Source organism: Furipterus horrens, unplaced genomic scaffold, assembly GCF_987537825.1.
Source record: "Furipterus horrens unplaced genomic scaffold, mFurHor1.1.pri manual_scaffold_2, whole genome shotgun sequence".
Lineage (NCBI taxonomy): Eukaryota > Metazoa > Chordata > Mammalia > Chiroptera > Furipteridae > Furipterus > Furipterus horrens.
The window spans coordinates 117777991-117799286 of record NW_028327172.1 but is presented as its reverse complement, the minus strand read 5'-3'; the positions used below and the strand labels follow the sequence as shown (position 1 = coordinate 117799286).

The 21296-nt window shown below is 39.8% G+C and overlaps 1 pseudogene; it reads right to left on the bottom strand.

Moving 5' to 3' along the window:
* Positions 1–1531: 1531 nt before the first annotated feature.
* On the bottom strand, positions 1532–2855 carry LOC150019358 (tubulin beta chain pseudogene; annotated as a pseudogene).
* Positions 2856–21296: the final 18441 nt, after the last annotated feature.

The window sequence follows — 21296 nt, the reverse complement described above, 5'->3', positions numbered from 1 at the left end:
AGATGGTAAAATTAAAGCTGATAAAATAGACATAACATTTTTCATAATTAACAGAAAACATGTAGTTTTTGTCACAATAAATTGTCTTCTGTTGTTTTCTTTCCCATTTACTCTTTTACTTGTCCATGAATGAGATACTTTTTATCCTCAAATTTTACTTCTATGTGTGTCACAGAAACCTGGAAAACCCACCCTGACCATTTGTAACGAACATTCCCAAAGTACCCGAGTGTGCTGATGCTAAGTGACATCTGTCTGCTTGTGCTCTACCTCCTTTCCCACTGTCTTCATCTCCTCTCCTCTGCACTACTGCAGTGTTTTTAACTAGTCCTCTTCCTTTTGTTCCCTTCCCTACCATGAGCTGCTTTTTAAATTCATAAATAATTGTCATTTCCCTGAATCAAATTTTTTAATAGATTTCAGTTTTCTACAGTTTGAAATCCAAGTCCCTTAGAATGACTTAAAAGGATTGTCACAATCTGGGCTCAATTTGTCTTTCCAGACTCACCTCCCAAACTTTTTTTTTTCTTTCAATTCCCATTTATTTCTGGTTCTTGGGGCAATGTCATTTTTTCAATATGAAAAAAAGCAAGTTTAAGACAAAACTAATTTGAAGTGTAGGATAGGCCAGAACCAAGGATGGGGCAGGGGGGAAGGCAATAGCAAAAGAAATGAGATGTTGCCAAGACAAAGGGTGTCCTCTCCCCTCTTTCAGGGGATGACTCCAACATTTAGGTGGCTGTACATACCTTATCACACATACAGGACTGCTCTTCCTTTTTGGGTAAGAAAAAGTTGAGATGGGGAAGGCCTTTCTGGAGGCTTGGGGACCAAGGCTTGGTTACTCTCCCCCGTTTATCTCCTCTACCCAGATCAAAGTGATTCAATGTGAGAGGTAAAGTGGAAAAGGGAAGGATCCCACTTGACACAGTGCAGCAGACCCCTGCAAAGGAAATAGCTCAAGACAGAGCTTAAGAGACACTGAAAATTTAGGTAATACTATTCATACCTTCCCCAAAGCTGGGGTTGAGGGTAAGGGGGGGGCGGGAAAACCTGGAAAACTAGAAAAGTACAAATCCCACTCTCCAAAACTGCTCTAGAATGGGAAACCTGCTGGTTCCTTGTAGGGAGTCTACCTGCTAAATTAAGAGTCATTCCCTTTCCCCTTGGCTACCCCACAGGCTTAGGATGGTGTTTTCAGGACAGTCCTAAATAGGATCTCTAAATGAAACCTGGCTTAGAGAATTATCTTGGAAACAGAGGGGAATAGTAACTAGACAGATGGGAGGAATGGGCACCAGAAGGAAATACAAGATTACCCAAATTGCAGAAATACAGATCACCCAGAGTGAAAAAAAGGAGACATTCAACAAGCAACAAATGTTTATTGGGTGCCTATTATGTGCCAGGCACTGTTCTAGAACACCCCTAAAAGAAAAAAAAGTGGCAGAAGATGCAAATTCTGAGGGAGAGGAAAGGGCTAGTTGAAGAAGGCTAAGGGAACTGAGAAGCCTGAGTGATGGGCATGGCCTTAAGCCTCCTCTTCTGCCTCCTCACCGAAATCCTCCTCCTCTTCTGTGGTGGCGTCCTGGTACTGCCGGTACTCGGAGACCAGTTCATTCATGTTGCTCTCAGCCTCAGTGAACATCTCTTCCTTGCCTTCACCCGTGTACCAGTGCAGGAAGGCCTTCCGGCGGAACATGGCTGTGAACTGCTCTGAGATGCGCTTGAACAGCTCCTGGATGGCCGTGGTGTTGCCAGTGAAGATGACTGCCATCTTCAGGCCATGAGCTGGGATGTCGCAGACAGCTGTCTTAACATTGTTGGGGATCCACTCCACAAGTAGCTGCTATTCTTGTTTTGTACGTTGAGCATCTGCTCGTCCACCTCCTTCATGGACATTCGCCCATGGAAGACAGCAGCCACGGTGAGGTAACGGCCATGGAGGGGGTCACAGGCAGTCATCATGTTCTTGGCATCAAATACCTGCTGGGTGAGTTTGGGTACAGTGAGGGCCCGATACTGCTGGCTTCCACAGCTGGTTAGAGGGGCAAAGCCAGGCATGAAGAAGTGGAGGCATGGGAAGGGGACCATATTGACTGCCAGCTTGTGGAGATCAGCATTGAGCTGGCCAGGGAAGTGGAGGCAGGTGTTGACACCACTCATGGTGGCTGAGACAAGGTGATTCAGGTCCCCATACGTTGGTGTGGTCAACTTGAGGGTATGGAAGCAGATATCGAAAAGGACCTTGTTATCAATGCAATAAGTCTCATCAGTGTTCTCTACCAACTAATGGACAGAGAGGGTGGCATTGTAGGGCTCCACCACAGTGTCAGACACTTTGGCTGAAGGTACCACACTGAAGGTGTTCATGATGCAGTCAGGATACTCTTCACCGATCTTGCTGATGAGTAAGGTGCCCATTCCAGAGCCTGTGCCCCCACCCAGTGAGTGGGTCAGCTGGAAGCCCTGCAGGCAGTCACAGCTTTCAGCCTCCTTCCACACCACATCCAGGACTGAGTCAACCAGCTCGGCCCCCTCTGTATAGTGGCCCTTGGCCCAGTTGTTGCCTGCCCCAGACTGACCAAAAACAAAGTTGTCTGGTCTAAAGATCTGGCCAAAAGGACCTGAGTGAACAGAGTCCATGGAACCAGGTTCTAGATCCACCAAGATAGAACATATTTTCCACCTGTGGCTTCATTGTAATACATGAAGATGCGATCCAGTTGCAGGTTGCTGTCCCCATGGTAAGTTCCAATAGAATCAATGCCATGTTCATCACTGATCACCACCCAGAACTTGGCACCGATCTGGTTGCCACACTGGCCCGCCTGGATGTGCATGATTTCCCTCATGGTACAAATTAAAATTTTTTCCTTGCCTCAAAAAAGTGGGGCAAGAAAATATGTAATTATTTTTTCTCTGCTGCTGCTCATGGGGCTGGTAGAATGGGACGTGCCCCGGAGGCTGGAGCAGCTAGGTCCGAACACAGCGGCAGGACGATTCTGAGAGGGAGCCCAGACTTATTTTATATTCCATGCTTTATGACACACATGTCATAGACTCTCTCATGTCTGTGCTTTTACTCTTGTTCCTTCTGCCCAAATGGCATTTTCCCTACTTCTGCTATGGGAACTTGATGAGATTCTAATTACCCTTTCATCTCATGTTTTCTCTGATGCTTCCTCCTCTCTATTCTCACCCAGTTTAAATTAGTCGCTGCCTAGCACTCTTTACAACTATTACAGACTGTGTTATAAAGCATCATATTTAATTGTACATAGATTCTAAGTTTTTTGAGAACAAATTCAATGTCTTATTCATGTCGGTTCATCCTAGCTTTTCTATACTTGTAGAAATTTAATGAGTGCATGTATGAGTAAATGAATGAACAAATTATGCAGACCAAGGCTTCAGAATGACAAAAGCTAATACATTTAAAGCACTATGTGTAGCACATAGTGAGTTCACAATAAAGTTTTTAGTCATTGTAAAGATTGCTTATTGTTTTTGTAACTATGAGCTAGGTAACATAGGTAAATTTAGACTAAACATGTTAATATTTGGATAAGACTATTCTTCCATCTGTAGGATCATTCCTCTTTGCACTGTAGACATTACAAGCCTATAAATGGTGCTTTGAAATTATCATAAGAATCCAAAGCGTTGCCTTACATTTCCAAATGTTCCCTACCTACTTCAAGGTTGTGAACAATTTCTGGCTTAAGCCCTTCATTGTGTACCATAAAAAATCCAAATGGACTTGTGATCTCAGGAGACAAGAATTGTGAGGTAGAATATTGTGCATTGCACAGATTCTTCCAGCTTACTGGCTCCACCTCTCTGCTTTTCCCCCAAAGTTCATGCTCCCAACACTTGCTCTATGGGTAGTATTATTCGGTCCCTTTCAATATACTTCCCTGTCTTCTGCAAAGTGGTTCCACCTGGATGGTTTGCTTCCTTCTTCCTGGTATTCTGTTGGTTAAAACTTTGTCATTATATCATTAATGCAAATATTGCATATCATGCTAATAGTCAAACATAGTTCTAAATTTCTGTAGGTATTTTCAAATATTATTTATAAGTTCCCAAGAAAGTTCATTCTATTTAGGGGCCTATATGAACTGAATGCTTGTGTCTCCCCAAATTCATATATTGAAGCCCAAATACCCAGTGTGGCTATATTTGATGGGGCCCTTAAGGCAGTAATTAGTGTTAAATAAGGTCATAAGGGTAGGGCCCTCATCCAACAGGATTCGTGTCCTTATAAAAAGAAACACCCATATTCACTTACTCTCTCCTTTCTGCATACATATACCAAGGAAATGCCATGAGAGCACAAACTTGGATGGTGGCTACTACAAGCCAAGAAATAAAGTATTAGAATAAAACCTATATTGCTAGCATCTTGAGTTAGGACTCCCCACCTCCAGAACTGCAAGAAAGTAGGTTTCTATTGTTTAAGCCACTCAGTCTGTGGTATTTTTTATGGAACCCTGAGCAAACTTCTACTGGGCCTGTGGTTTATTCCTCAGCATCAAGTTTGAGATAAGTAGTGAAATTCTCAACAAAATTCTGCTAATTAAGATGTAATATTACAGAGCTGCTGGACTATTACAGTGAAGCCTAAATCACCTTCCCTTCTCACCTATACCTTGCCAATGGGGACTCAGTCTCATGCCCCAAGTTTCTCTGAAGGTCACTGCTTAGTGATGCATACTCCTTTCCCAGGTTATTATTCTGGAAGCACATCTCTGCCTTGCCTCAGCTGAGTGTTCTGATAGTGATAGTTTTCTGCTTCACAAGGGTCTGCTGAAAGTTTTAGTTTGTATAATCTGAGATTGGGACTGCAGAATTCCCACTCCCACAGGTATTCTGTCACCTTTTTTCTCATCCTCTTCTAGGCCACAAATAAGGGGTTGCAATGAGTTGGTATAGTGAAGTAGAAAATGTAAAAATATGTCTTCAAAGAGCACTGACAATTTGCTGTGATGGGTTCCCAATGTCTAGGGTGTGTTTGCCAAAAGGTATTATACTATTGAGGAAGACACCCAGAACCAGGCAGTGAGTGACCCCCCAGTGGATCCTGTGGCTGAACTGGCACCCCTGAGTTGCAGGATGCATGACAACCTCAATATGCTGTCATAGGGAAAAGCTGCCAGTGACCTGGGAACTGTGAGGTGGGAAGTCATGAAGGTAAGATGGGGGAGTCTGGGGAAGAGAAAGCTGTGACAGAGGCTATGCTCCAAGAAGAGGCTGCACGATCTCACTGTTCAGTAAGGCACTCTGATTGTAACAGGGGGGGTCTACCCAGATCTCTGGGGAGTGGGAGAGACCCCAATCCGGGGGAACCCTGATCTGACACAGAGGCTGCAATCCTCTAGAGAAGGGGGAGTGTTCGGATTGAGCCCCAGGTGTTGCCGGGAAGAAGGAAGGGGCTGCTGGAGAAGGGAGGCTGCCAGAGGCGACTGTAAAGAAACCAGTGTGTGTTTCCTCAGCAAACAAGCAGCCTGTGCCTTCCCAGCAGGGGTGGGGCTGTGGGAGAAGGCTGCTGCTGGAGGCAACAGTAAACAGTGTCCCTGGCCCGGGCAGCTGAGCAGCCTAAGGGCACTTGCACTGTGGCTGCATGGGGCTGAAATGGTCAAAACACACGTGTATGATGCAGGTGAGCAGGCCACAGTAGGGACTGGATGCCCTGCCCAGGGCTTGCATGTGGCTAGCAACTCTGCCCCCTGGCGGAACATGGCAGCAGGAAAGAGAGGCAAAGACAAACATGGCTGGTTGAAAAGTTGGACACGCCCATAGCCGGTGGGATTTTGGAAGGGACTTCAAAACAGACCACAGACAGCATACCCTCTCTCTTCCTTGTCTCCTGTCCCCATTTGGAAGGCACTCATGCATCCCGCAGGCCCCAGCCCTTGGGACGCTGCAACCCTGTGCAAGTGCATGGGTCCTGGACCGCTTTCATTCTCTTGTCCTGAGAGCAGAACACAGAGGCTGGGTGCAGCACAGGGAGGCGTGTGTTGGATACATTCCTTGGCCCCAGGGGTACAGGCAGCCTTGGCACAAGTGCCCAGGGGTGGCGCTTCCCCTACAGAACCATATGGAGTGATCTGGCAGAGCCCCCCAGACTCCAAGAAAGAGAGCTATGCAAGATCATGGTGACGCTGAAACCCACAAATAAGCAGCAGCAGAGAGAGAGAGCCTGAGGATGGAGACCCATTTGTGTAGCTGCCATGGGACTAAAAAGGACAGATAAGATGGGGCAAGGTGTCTAGATGCTGACTCCGGTCCTGGGGTCGGCTGGCTTTCTGTTCTTTGCAAAAGAGGTTGGCTCAAAGCAGAAATGTTCCCAGCCCTCTCAAATTGGGTACCCTGTTAATAAAAACCTATTTCCTTCCCCACATATCTTCACGTTACGCTTATTGATGGCAGAGAGCAACTGGAACCGCCCCCCCCCCCCCCAGGCCTTCCTGTTACCCGATGACCAGGAAAGGGAATGACATATTGAAAGCAGGCATAGGAGAACCAGGGAGCCTCCGCAACCAGTTCGTTAGGGAATCTGCTTGTGTCATAGGTGGTAGGTCACAAAAGTCCTGTTCCTAGTGTTACAGAACCCCTGGGCTGCTCCAGTTGAAAACAAACCCACGGGCTCTTTAGTTAGGGGCCCGATTGCCCGCCGCCAAAATTATAACTCTCAATACCAGAGTTCGGTGAAAAGAAAAAGAATTGTTTATTTAACAGTTATATAGATTTAGATTATTTGCGGATTTCTGTTGTTAAGTCTTATGCTCTTTAAAATACCCACAAACACATATCCTTGCCTCCCCCCTTCCAAACCAGGCTAGTTTTCGGAAAGTCAGAGAAACTGTTTCCCTACTTTCCAAACACAGTTCAGCTTTACCAGCAGCTGCCAATCATTCAATCCTGATTGGGGAGGTCCTTTCTGTGCTGTGGTGCCCTCCAGCTCTCAATGCAGGACCGCCTGGATTCTCAGCCTCCTTGCAAACTGCCTTCTTCCTGCAAACCGCGCAGATCTCCTCTCCTCCTCAAAACCGCATGGCGAGAGCCTCTTAAAGCAGCCCGGAGACCCCTTCTCCAAGCCACATGGAGAAGGCCCCTTCACCAAGCCACGTGGAGGGAGCACACGGGAGAGCGAGAGAGCGAGAGCCCGAGAGCGCGAGCGCGAGTGAGAGCCCGAGTCAGAGCGCCAGAGCGAGAGCCAGAGTGCCAGTGAGAGCCAGAGCCCGAACGAGAGCTTGAGAGAGTCCCAGAGTGAGAGCACAAGCGAGAGTCAGAGCGCCAGAGCCAGAGCCAGAGTGCCAGTGAGAGTCAGAGCCGGAACGAGAGCTTGAGAGACCCCGCTAAAATGTCTGCAGCTGCTTATATATCCCTGACTGCGTCATCTGACGCAGTGGGCGTTGCAAACAGTTCTGACCATTCACAGACCCTTACGTAGGCTCTGTGTGCTTTCCATACCATCCCCTGGTTCAAGACTCCTCCCATCTGCCTGAGGCTTTGGATGCATTAAAGCCATTTGCATAAGAAAGACACTAGCCACCAGCCTCAGGCATGTAGAGGCATTCCAAAAGCTGCTTCCTTCTCCCCATCCCCCAGCTGCAAGCTCTGGGGATTTTTGGACTCCCCTGTTTCTGTAACACTAGAACTGAGGATGATGGTGTAAACCCAGAGACCTTTGTGGATGATCAGTAATAGAAACCTATACTCACCATGTCTTCATCTGTGAGGGCTGCTATAATAGCTCACCACGGACTAGGTGACTTAAACACCATTCTGGAAAGGTGCAGGCAGATCTGGTGTCTGGTGAGGATCCACTTTCTGGTTTGCTGATGAATGTCCTTGTTGTGTCCTCATATGGCCAAGAGAAAGAGTAATCTTCTTATAAGGGCTCCACCTTCACGATCTCTGATGGTTAATGTTATCTGTCAGGTTGACTGGGTGAAGGGATGTTCAGGAAGCTAGTTAAATGTTGTTTCTGAATTTGTCTGAGAGAGTGTTTTTGGAGGAGATTAGCATTGGAATTGACAGACTGAGTAAAGAAGATTGGCCTTACCCATGTGGGTGGGCATTGGGACCCTGAATAGAACACAAAGGCAGAGAAAGGTCAAAGCCACTCCCACTCAAGCTACAACCTCTATCCATTCTCAGATGTGGGCACTCCTGGCTCTCAGGCCTTTAGACTTAGATTGAATTACACCACTGGTTCCCCTGGCTCTCCAGGTAGCAGATAGTGGGACTTGGCCTTCATAATCATATGAGTCAGTTCCTAGAATAAATAGGCATATTATCTATCTATCTATCTATCTATCTATTATCTATTGGTTCTGTTTCTTTGGAGAGCCCTGACAAACACATGATCTGATTATCTCCCAAAGGCTACACCTTTTATTATCATCACATTAGGGTTAGGGTCTCAACATATAGATTGGGAGGGACACAACATGTAGTCCATAATAACACATTAGTCTTTCCCAGAAAAGCCACTATGAAGAAACAGAAAGAACCAGCAACAAGGTCACAAAAGTGCATGCTTCACGGTCTGTGACTGGGGAAAGCATGGTCCCCGGTTGCTACCTCCCCCATGAGGAAGAGAGAAGTGAAGAGGACTTAGATGTATTATTTTAGCCTTTACATAAAGCCCCAGTGACTAGGGCACTGTAGCAGTTGAAGCATTCATCTTCTGTTGGTTGACCTCATGCAATGCTTCCCTGCGTCTTCCCAGACCACCTGGGAAAAGATGAGCATCTCTAAAAATACACCCACATTCCTCTCCCTTCCTGTGTCTTTCCCCTGGAGCACCCATGTATGAACTCTCATTGCCTGCTAGATCTTTTCATCTCAGAAGGGAGAGGCTCTGACATGGTCTGACCCTGAAAGTGGACTTATGTTGACACCATTAGATCTTTTGCTCTTCCAATCCACTTTTATAATCCTCATGCTATGTTTTACTGGCAAACTGCATCTCTTCCAACCCACAGAATTCCATTCAGTCTGACTCATTGTCATGGATCCTTCCCAGGTGGACCTCCTCCTGCTTAACACACGTCAGTCACTTCACTTCACAGTCTTCTCAGCAGTTGTGTTTGTTTAAATACAGCTTGTTTATGGTCCTAACTGTGCTTTTGCTTTTATCTTTATTTTGATGTGTTCTTATAAATTTTGGGGGTGTTTGCCTTTCCTTCTAACAACAGCAGTGACAACAATGACAGTTCTGTCATACATCTGGTCTACCTATGTGACTATTCCTATGTTACACACTTTAGAAACAAACATTTTTGTTGTTGAAATCTTATGATAGTCCTCTGAGCTAGATATTTTAAAATTCTGTTTTCTGAAGAGTAATATTTTAATGCATGAACATTGTACAGTATTTTTAAAAAATATTTGTTTATAATAAAACTGAGAGTGTTCCTTTCATTTTCTTCTCCATGGATAGTATTGATAATGGTGTAATACGTTTCCTTACAGATCTGATGTGAGTGTGTGTTTGTGTGTATGTACATATTTGCACACAAAAACTTGGGTGCAGATTTTAAAATATAAATGGAACCATAGAATAAATACTTTGTGATTTTATTTTTTAGGTAACAGTACATCTTAGAATCAGTGCGAGGAAAGACATGACATAGGCAAGGAAGTAGAGGTTTGGAGAGATTAAACGACTTTATTCTATTAGGTAGTAGTTTCCATTACATGATAGGTTTCTTGAAAACAGCATAAGCTTTCTGTTTTATACTGAGTTCCAGTGCCTTGTACTCAAATTTCCATTGCTCCCGTATTCCAGAAGTTTGGTGCTTCCCTTCTACTCCCATTTTTGAAGCTGGATTCTTATTTCCTTTTTAGTGCCTGAGTCTCCATAGCCTACCTGATACCTGTGATTTGAATCAGGCAATGTAATCCCCACCTGAAAGAATGCAAGCCTTTCCATCTGCTGACAGACTTCCTGATGCTGGCTGCCTGCCCATGGAGTTTTCCTTGAGCTGAATTTGCTGGTGCTTTTCAAGCATGACAGTTGATTTACTACCCGCTAATTGCCTTTCCAGCCCTCTAGCGTGCTGTTAGTCAGGCTGGGCTCTCTCTTGGTTCATTTGCTGGGGCTCCTTTCCTCACATCTCTCCCTGCCCCTGTATCTGCCCTACTTCACAGGGTAGATCTTGTTCCAGGTCCCTTGCAGCACACTTGATCCTGACAAAATCCTGCCGTGACATGGTTGTTGAAGCCTGTGCTTTTCTTTAGGGTGGTTCTCTGTGCTCTGGAGAGCAATGCTTTACTTTGAGGAGAATTGCAACTTGCCATTATTTTAGGAGAATATAAGATCTATCTTCAACATAACCAGAGATTATAATATATTCCATTGAGAGGCAAATAAATCTAGTTAAGGCTTTGCCATAAAGAAGAGCAGGTAGGGCTACCCAGTGGTTTACATTGTTGCTTCTCATTTCTTTAACATTATTGGAATGATAACCCTGTTCAGGCTAATCAGCAACATTTCCTTTACCCACCCTGAACTTGTTGGTTTCTTTTATAAGAAATAATAGCTCTTCTTGTTTTAAGAAATACTTTTCTAGAGATTGATTTTTTTCCATAGGCTTTTGAAACACTTATGAGGCTTTTCTATTTCAGTAAACAGTTTTTTCTTCATTTTTCAGCAACTTTTCTTATGTTCCTCATTTCCTGATCAGTGATACAATGATTTTTAGTCACCCAGAAATGGAAACATGTGAGCCATCACCTATCCCTCTCCTTTACCCTGTGCCCTAGTCATGGACTCAGAATTATATCCTTATTGATTTTTAAGACTCCAGTTTGGCCTTTCCTTTCCCACTCCCATCCCACGCTGTGATGTGCTTTCCCTTGTAAGCATTATTTTTATTATATCACTCCCATTCTTTAAACCTAAAATGTTTCCTATTGTCTACTAGAGCTGACTCAAATAGATAAGAATGGCCTACTATTTTCTCCCATGTGCCGAGCTTGGGCTACCACGGGTGGGCCAGAGTTGACCAGACAAATTCTAATGTTGGGGCCTCATTGCAGATCAAATAATTATTCTGGGAATAAATCATAGGCCCTGATTTCAAACTTCAATCTAGTTTCCTCAGAGAGTTGATCTTCAAGACCCTCCATAACCTAACCCTAGTCTAGTATCCAATCTTATTCCCCTCTCTTTCCAGTGGGAACATTGCCATTGTCCTGTAAATATGCTGCATTGTTCTGCTGCCAAGCCTTTGATCAAGATCTAGCCAAATTTGCAACACTCTCTCTGGTTTGTTTTCTCCTGATGAATGGGAAGTTCAATGGCTGTAACATGTCATCTTTGACTTCCACCAGCACGTCTTGCATCTTATTGCTGAAAAGATTATCTTGCTGGATGTATCAATTATATAAAGGAGCAGCTTTCCTCAAATTATTTCACCTCTCTGCTCAGCTTGATAAGCTAGGAAGGGTTGTATTTTGGCCCCCACTCACTTCCTCCCTAAGTGAGGAGTCTTTGTGCACCATACAAGTTACACAATGGTACATGGCAGCTTTATTTAATCCATCACCCAGAGCCAATTTCTTTGACTGAACTGGTGAGAAAAATTTATTTTTTTCTACTTTAATTTTTTCTCAGCTTGTTAAAATTCAATACAGGCTTCAGGGCACAGCTGATAACCTATTTTTGGCTTGAGGACACCAGTCATCAAAATGCTCTCTTTCTAAATAGCATGTATACAAGCTTTATCATAAAATTGAATTCTTCATCACATCCTGCCTTGATTTCTCACTGTTTCTTGGATTGGCTTAATCTTTCTTGATTAGGAGACTTTTAAAGATAGATAATATGACTTAGGTCTTTTCTCCAGTTAAAAATTACTCAACACACAAAACTAAACACATACATTATTTTATAAAATCCAAGTTGCCATTAATTGTAAGATATGTGGTTCTATTTACCACTAAAAGAGAAAAAGAAAATAAAACACTGAAAATTGAACTATGATTTAAAATTTCTATTTTAAATTTGTTGAAAATAATTTTTAGACTCATTTAAAAAGATTTTGGTTATACAACACTCTTATATTTATATACGAGGTCTATCCGGAAAAAGTCCAGCCATTGTTAATACAACGAGAATGGTTTGTGCGACCTAGATATAACCTGGTAGCAAAGGAGAGTCGACTGAAATGAGCATGTGTGAACAACGATGACTTCTCTCTGTACAAGTCAGTGGGAATAGTAGACACTGTTGAATGAGTATGTGTACCATGTGGCTGTCACATTCAAAATGACTGAGCTAGTAGAGTAATGAATCTGTATCAAATTTTGCGTCAAGCTTGAACATTCCTCCATGGAAACTATTTGGATGATTCAGAAGGCGGCAGCAATGGGTAACTGATGATTAGCAGGTTCATCATAATAACACACATGCTCATGCATCATGTCTCATGCAGAATTTTTTCGAGAAACATCAAATCACTCAGGTGACTCAGCATCCCTTACAACCCAGATTTGGCACCCTGTGACTGCTGGTTTTTCCCAAAAACTAAAATCAACTTTGAAAGGCAAGAAATTTCAGATTATCTGCGAGATTCAGGAAAATACGATGGGGCAGCTGGTGGTGACTGGGCAATTGTGTGAGCTCCAAGGTGCCTACTTTGAAGGGGACTGAAGTGTCATTACCCTATGCACAATGTTTCTTGTGTCTTGTATCTTCTTCAATAAATGCCTCTATTTTTTATATTACATGGCTGGGTACCTTCTGTACAGAGCTTGTAAAAGGAAATATAAGTCAGATATACTAATTAAGATATTCCTAAAATTTCTTCACAGATTCAAACTATTTTGAATTGATTTTGACATGGTTGTTGATGCCTGTGCTTTCCCTTAGCGTGGCTCTCTGTGCTCTGGAGAGCAAAGCTGACACAGTTGTTCTTTTAAGAGTACTTTATCATTTAGGGAGAATTTTCTTTCTGTCTGAACACAACCATTTTTGCAAGTTTTGTTGCTGTATTTCTCTTGATCTAACCAGACAATGTCAATGAAACTCAACAGCTAAGTCATAGTGATTCCTCAAAAGTTTTTAAAGAGCTTTTTAAACCAAATATCAAGGGATTGTAGGTGTCCAGTTATGCCACCAAAACTGTATATGAATAGGTTATAACACTTCATTCATGACACCAGGCTAACATCAGCAATATGATACCATTTCTTCTGAGATTTATCTCTAATTTAGAGGCATTAAAAAGTGGAAAAATGTGTTTTAGTGAGAGGAAATTTAGGCATAATTGTTTAAAATTATCTCAGTGGATTAAGAGAATATCAATAATTTTTAAGTTAGAAAGTCATATTTGAGACAGCACTGTTATGTAGAAAAATCATTGGACATTTATTATAAGTGATGTGGTCTAGGTTTTGTAATTAAAAATAATTTGTTGTATTTTCATTTCAGTTACCTGGATTTCAGTGTTATTGTTTGAAGAATGAGTACATTGACCTAAATCATCTCTAAAGGTTAAAGCCATGAGATTGAAGTTTGAAATCATCAGCCCAGATTCTTGTCCAAGAGAAAAATCCCTTAGACTACAACTCTTGCCTAGAGATTTGAATTTGTGTGATGAAATCTGGCATCAGTTATATGCGATGAAGGCTGGACTCATGAGGGATGATGATATGCAATTCTTATCCATCTGAGGAGAAACTGTCCACATGCAAACTCTACTGGCCAAGGTAGAGGGGAGGAAAAAGTAATCAAAATGATGAAATGGAGAGTTCATTTGTATGGAGAGAGTCAGACTCCTGGAGATCTCATTTTTTCCCCCTGAATATTGACAAAGAACCAGAGGCATTCTGCTGAAAGGAAATTAGATTGCAAAATGGTTAATCCTCCCCAAATGGAAATCTGGTAAAGAATTTATGTGTGGAGCCTGAAATATACACAGCAGAGCCAAGTGACTGAGTCAATTTAGAAAATATCACATTTTAATTAAATGCAATGGGAGAGAGAAAACTGGAGAAACGTTACCCTGATTTTTTTTTTTAAGTTGGAAGATTTAATTTTTTCTTTTTTCTTTTTAGATTGTATTTATTTATATTTTAGAGAGAGGAAGGGAGCGAGAAAAAGAGGGAGAGTTACATCAATGCGTGGTTGCCTCTCATGCACCCCAACTGGATACCTGGCCTGCAACCCAGCCATGTGCACTGACTGGGAATTGAACCAGCGACCCTTTTGTTCACAGGCCCATGCTCAATCCACTGAGCCACACCAGCCAGGGCTGTTACCCTGCTTTTCAAAGGTACATCAAACCGCTCTAAATATAATAGCTAAGTAACACTATTTGCTTTTTTATTCTGCAGTCAAACCATGAAATACAAACTTTGGGTATTTATTTTTTATAATCATGACACTTTAGCCCCTTTCCTTTGTAGTTAGTCCTCAAAATGCAAGCACCATTTTTTAAAAAAGTTACATGCACAAAAGCGTGGTTTAAAAAAATGAAGTATGGGTGTTAAGAGGATTTAATGTTTTGTTTACTTTTTTTTTTTTTTTTTTACAAAACGTGGTTGAGTGGGACTCTGCCCTGGAAAAAAAAAATTTTGTGCCTTCTAAAATGACATATTGGGACCATCTTGTTTGAAACCACAGATTAGAATTTGAAATTACACATAGTCTGTTTTATCAGACCTAAAAACAATAATACATGTTCTGAAGGGATATTACACTCTTTCTGGATTTTTTAAGTTTTTAAAATAAGCATTTTATTTACCTCCTTAAAATTCAGTCTTCTAGGTGAGAGACTTTAATTGCTGTACTTCATTGCATTCAGAAATAAAAATCTTAAAAACCTAGTACCATTAGCAGTTCATCAAGAAAGAAGCAATAGGCTGGATGAAAGAAGGTGAAGGGATCAGCCAAAAAACGTACATGCATAACCCACAGACACAGACAACAATGTGGTGATGGCCAGAGGGAAAGGGGGTGGGGGTTGGGTGGAGGTGGGCAAAGGGGGAGAAAATGAGGACAATTGTAATAGTGTAAATTTTTTTTAGAGTTTAAAAATATTTATGTGAAAAAGAGGCAATGGAGAGAACATATATTTCAACTTTAGACAAAACTACAATAGGTTCAGTTTCTGGATCAGTCACTTCAAGGTAGTATGACTTCAGCTTCCTAATCCTCTGAATCTTGCTTTATACCAATAGACCATATGGTACCTAATCCAATAAAGATTTGTTGCATGACTTAAATACAATAAATGAGAAATCCTGAGCATATAGAAAACCCTGAATAACTTGTAGAGCCTACAATAACATTTAGAATATTGGGAGGCAGCATCTGAATAGTGGAGGAGAGGAAAAGAAAAGTGGAGAAAATAGGTCTTAATTGTCAGGCAGTGTAATAAGTAATAGTCATAACAATTTCTAATCCTAAAAAATGCTAATAAGTAGATATCATAATTTTTCTCTCAACATCATGGGCATAGTTCAATACATATGGTGACATGTGAAAGGGCACACATTATGTCAGCATATCCATTGAGTAATTTTTTAATCATAGATAATTTGGCAGCATATAGTCAGGCACAAAAGGATGGCCAAGGCCAACTTGCCTAATACACAGACTGGTTTGTGGAGGGAGATACTTGTGTCCTCAAACAGTAGCCATTTCTTCCCATTTAGTTAAGCTGCCTCTGCTCAGAATGCTTAATTTTTCTTTTTTACAGTATAACTAGAAGAAGAGAAAGTTACTTTCAAAATCAGTACTTAATCTCAGACTTTGAACAGTATCTGAAATTAATAGTGATATATATGTATATTTTTACCATTAAGGTGATAAACACCAACAACAACAAGTCTGATATTCAACCTAGGCCATATAAGAACTTAAATTAATGGTTTGAGAGTGCTGCAGAACCTGAACTCAGTATGCTTCTCTCCCTTTGCCTTGTTGCAGGTTCTCCGGTGTCAAGAAAAAACTTTATTTGAGGCAAATCCTTACTCTCTGACTCGTTTGTGGCTTTCACTTAAGTTTTAAATGTCTCTGCTTTCAGGCTACTGAAGAGTTGAGATGCCATTTATAATATATTTACTAGAAGAGTTCTGAAAAACAAGTCATTAGTCAGCTACTTTGATATGGTTCTCTTAATCAAAGATTTATTGGGACAGTTTAGAAATAGTCAGATAAATGTTCTCCCTACCTGAGAGATGGGAGGCATGAGCAGTGCTTTGTGGAAGATTTATGCTGAATTGCTCTATGCCATCTTGCAGTTGATTAACTTTTATCAACCAGAACTAAAAAAAAAAAAGAGAAAGCCTTTCCAATGCATCATTTATATGAACTTATAAATGAAACATCTTTCTATTGCCAGCATAATTCACCATGATATAACTGTTTAAAAAGTGTCCAAGAGCAAGCAATTAACAAGGAGGTATTTGTGTGATGTTTCTGCAACAATTTTATTTTTAAAACACTGAAGGTACTGCCCTGAAATCTGAACTATAAAGAATTGATAGGAAGTTTTTATTGATTAATATCCAATTTTAAGTGTTCCTACCTGTTCTCAGGTAGGAAAAGAAAGTGGTCCCACCCTACAACCTTCTTGATCAGAGTAAACCAAGTGAAAGGTTGAATAAAACACTTGGCTCATGAGCTACGAAGTGTGATACTCCAAAAGACAGTATACAAGTTCACTGTGTCATTTGTGCAGATTATATTTTCTCAACCTGAGATTTCAAATGGATATGATAGTGGCATTTTTAGATCTGGAAGACAAAGTTTAGGCAAGTTGTTCTGAGTGCTCAGTCATGACACTCAGAATCAATTTTAATTCCATCAAGAAAGACATTCTTTAACAAATTCAAAAATTGTTTCTGGTGAATGTAAAAAAGTGTTAGGTCTCTCAGGAGTGCAAATAAGTATTGAATCCTGTTATCCTTTTACTTCATCACTATAATTTTTAATAAAAATTACTAACAGATATTTATTTTGTATTGCAAAATGAAAAGGACAATTAAGGTAAAGGGCTTATGGAGACATTCAAAGTAGAGATGGTTTCCAAAATGGTTTTCACTGTCCTCAAATGACTAATTGGTATTTTCAATTCTCTTGGCATTTCTGTGGCTGCAAATATTTTTCATATATTTATGTAAAAAAAGTTGGTGTAATATTCTCTTTTCTTTTTCCTCCAGATTTATTGTCTGATTTTTCTCTTCTGTGCTCTCTGCCCCACAAGACTGGCTTCTACAGACTGTCTTACCCTCTGGTTTCTGTTGGGCTCAGCCAGTGAGAAACACTGAGAGAAGACTGAAGACTAGGAGGAGAAAGAAGCTGGGTGTTAATTCTTGATATCTCCTTGACAGGATGGGGCTGTGTTCCTCTCCATGGACAGATGCAGCTGGGGAGCTTTTCTCCTGTGGCCACTCTCTTGCTGTGGGACTCTGTTCTTTTGATTTAGCCCAATTGTCCTAGGGTACTATAGGATTCCAACAATTGCAGTCACAACATCTTACTGGTTTCCTTAACCTTGTTTACACCTCTATGAACATTCTCTTTGTTAGACTCTCTTGAATAAAACTCTTTTAATTCTCTAAAGTATTTTAGTTCTATCTGCTTAATATTGAGACCCTGACATAAGTGTTTGGCACTTTACTCGGATAGACGTGCAGCGCACTAATATACAACACAGACATAGTGGGCACAGAGTATTTTTGAAGAGTGAAAAGTCACACTGAAAATTAGTACCAGGATTCTTTCTCAGTCTGCTTAACTTTCACAAGTCTCACTTTGCTTGTTTGTAAAATAAAGGATTGGTTTCATGTTCAACTTTCAATAATCTAAATTTTAGTAGTGGTCTTACAAAATAAGTATTTTATCTAAACCCACAGAAAGTATAGGTTATTGTGCCCTTTACAATTTTTAGCTCTGTACCTCAAGCATATGGACACTAGGATTTGATTAAGAATATGATTATTCTTAGTATTCATATTTAATGACATGTGATAGGTTATGCTTATACATTGTCATTTAGAATTTGCAATACAGAAAAAAGTAAGTCCATAATTATTTCACCACACCAGTCTTTGAGATGAACTTTAAGCCTGTTTGATTAAGAAAAGTAGAGTTAAATATGTATAAAGAAAGAATGGCAAAGATGGAATGACAAGAAGCTGATATACGTTCACACCTGTTACAACTAAAAAACTAAACAAAATATACCACAGAACAGTTTTATAGGGGGCTTTTGATACCAGCAACAAAAGGAAAGTGATTCCTGAGTGACAAAATACAAATGCAGTGAGCACTATGATTCTTCTGCCTAACTAATCTGAGTGAGTTTCTGGGTCCACAGAACAGGGAGGGGATCACAAGCAGAGTCATCAGTCTCCATAAGTTGAAGAGATAAAACTAGAAACCAAGGAGGCCAAAAACAGCTAGATTTTGGAGATCAGAATACCTGGGGAAAGAGACAGAGAGGGAGAGAGAGACAGAGGAGAGAGAGAGGGGTGGGGTGTGTGTGGGGTGAGGTGGGGGGGGGGGGGAGCGGAGACCTGGAGATTTGTTTTATCAGTAGAATAAAATTAACCAAAAATTTCTAAGATTTACAGTATCCCATATATGTTCTTAAACTTTGTTCTGGGATGCAGTTGAGGTACTTGGAAACAGTTTGCTCCTTGCAAATCTTGCTTTTAAGCTTTTAAGCTGTCCTGGGCAAAACTTTAAAACAAGACTCTGAAGGATCAAACTGACTGATATTCTTGTAACTTAATTGCATCCCCGAACAAAGCTCAAAGATATTTATGGTAATACAAATATTTTGACAACCCAGGAAGGTAAAAATCACAAAGTCTTATATCAAATAAAAATTTTCCAGACATGCAAAAAAGCAGGAAATTATAATTCATAATGAGAAGAAAAATTAATCAATAATGACTGACCCAGAAATGACACAGATGATACAATTAGTAGAAAAAAATATTAAAACTGTTATTATAACTATATTACATGTGTTCAAGAAGTTAGAAGAAATATCAAACATGTTAAATAAAGGAATGAAATATATTAAAACTTCCCAAACTTTAGAGATGAAAACTTCAGGTAGATAAAAGTGTCTGAGATGAGAAATACAGTTGATTTTTTTTTTTTTTTTTTTGTAGTTCAGTCCCTAAGTAATTATGAACACTGAATTAGTGAATACTTAAAAATTGCTTCTAGGGGAAGCATGGAATTTGGTTTCTGTAAGCCTCTGGTCATAAAATTTTCATCAATCAGTGAGTACATAATCTTATTTTATGTGTATTTTTGTTTAAAGTCTCCATACTTAATATACATTATTCATTCATTAATATGGAATTCAAGGCCAAATGTACTATACCTCATGCCCGAATGAAATTCATATAACATGTATTTTTTCTGTAAGGTACATCACAACTTTCTTGTGCTTAGGAAGTCTAGACAGCACTTTCACACTATGCAAGAGGACCATTTTGAACAGTGAATTAATGACAAAAAGTGTAAAAATGTAAAATGTTTGCCATTAAATACATAAAAAACTCACTTGATTACTGTGTGAGAGCTGAAACAAGAAGGTAGAGTGCTGCCTCACTCAAACTCAGCTGTGAATATGTGTGTTGGGAAACTCAATTTTTTGGCTGCTATTCTCATGTCCAAAAATGACTGTGGAAGAGTAGTGAGTATTGATTTTGAGGTTTCAAATGAATTTTAGTAAGTGAATTCACAACTACAGAATCCACAAGTATGAGGATTGACTGTACCCTGATGATATTAATGGAAAATTAGGCTTTACTGAGAAAAAATATTAGTGAATTTGAAGAACTAGAAAGCATCAAAAATAAAACATTAAAAAGTAAGATGAACATTCTCAAGTAGAAAAATATATATGCAATTGAAACTACCAGAGGTGAAAAGCTGGAAATGTAGTTGAGAAAATAATGCCTGAAAACTTATGCATCTGATTAAAACAGTAAGCCCACAGGTACATGAAGTAAAAAAAATGAACCAACAAAACAAAAACAAACAAAAAAACTCATAAAACTTTTCCCATATCTCAAAACAAGAAATATGAATAAAAGTAATCATATTATAATCAAATTACTGAAAACAAATGATAAAAACTGAATCTTAAAAGCAATCAGAGGGGTGAAGGGTTGAATTAAATTATGTGCAGAGTAAGGAAAACAAGAATGACAGCAGATTGTCATCAGAAACAATTAAAACCGGAAGAAAAAGAAAAGAACTATGTACACAGGGAAAATTTCTCTCAGGCATAAAGGTTGACATAGAAATGCTGAAAGAATTCACAAGCAGCAGGCATACATTAATGTTAAAGTAGATTTAAGAAAAAATAACACAAATGAGAAACTCATTTCATAATTTTATCATTTGAAATATATGAGGTCAATTCATCAAGAAGACCAAACAACCTTACGTTTATAGATGTAATAAAAAAGCTTTAAATTCCATTAAGCAAAATCTGTAGAATTGCAAATAGAAATAGACACATACACAATAATAATCAGAGATTTCTGTATCTGTCTCTCAATTATTTCTAGAATAAGTAGACATAAAAATTGTAAAGATATAGAAGATTTGAACAACACTGTCAATGTTTTACCTAACTGATGTTCATAGAACATGCCATTCAACAATGACAGATACACATTCTTTTCAAGTGTACAAGGAATTTTTATCAAGATAGATTATATTTAGGCTATAAGTATCTCAATAAAGTTATAAGGGTTTAATTTATTTAAAGTATCTTCTTGTCTACAATGAAATTACTGGAATTACTATGAAACCAATAATAAAAAGACATCTGAAGAAAGCTCCAAATATCTGTAAACTAAATAAAACAATTTTAAATAAACTGGGTCAAAGAAAAATCAGAATAAAAATTGGAGCATTTCGAGTGTAATGAAAATTAAAACAGAGCATATCAATGTATTTCCAATTCAGCATTCCTTAAGGAAATTATAGAACAAAATGCCTACACTATAAAGAAAAAATTTTCAAATAAATAACCTTAATATTTATCTTTAGAAAATAGGAAAAGAGAACAGAAAATGGAACCCAAAGTAAGCAGAAAAAATGAAATAAAATGAATAGAATAGAAACTAATGAAATAGCAAAAAGAAAGACAACAGAGAAAAATCAGTGAAACCAAAATCAGGCTCTTTGAGAAGATCCATAAAATTGATAAACCTCTACCTATACTAATCAGACAAAAAAACAAATACATGTGACCAAATAATGAATGAGAGAGGTAACATCATACAAG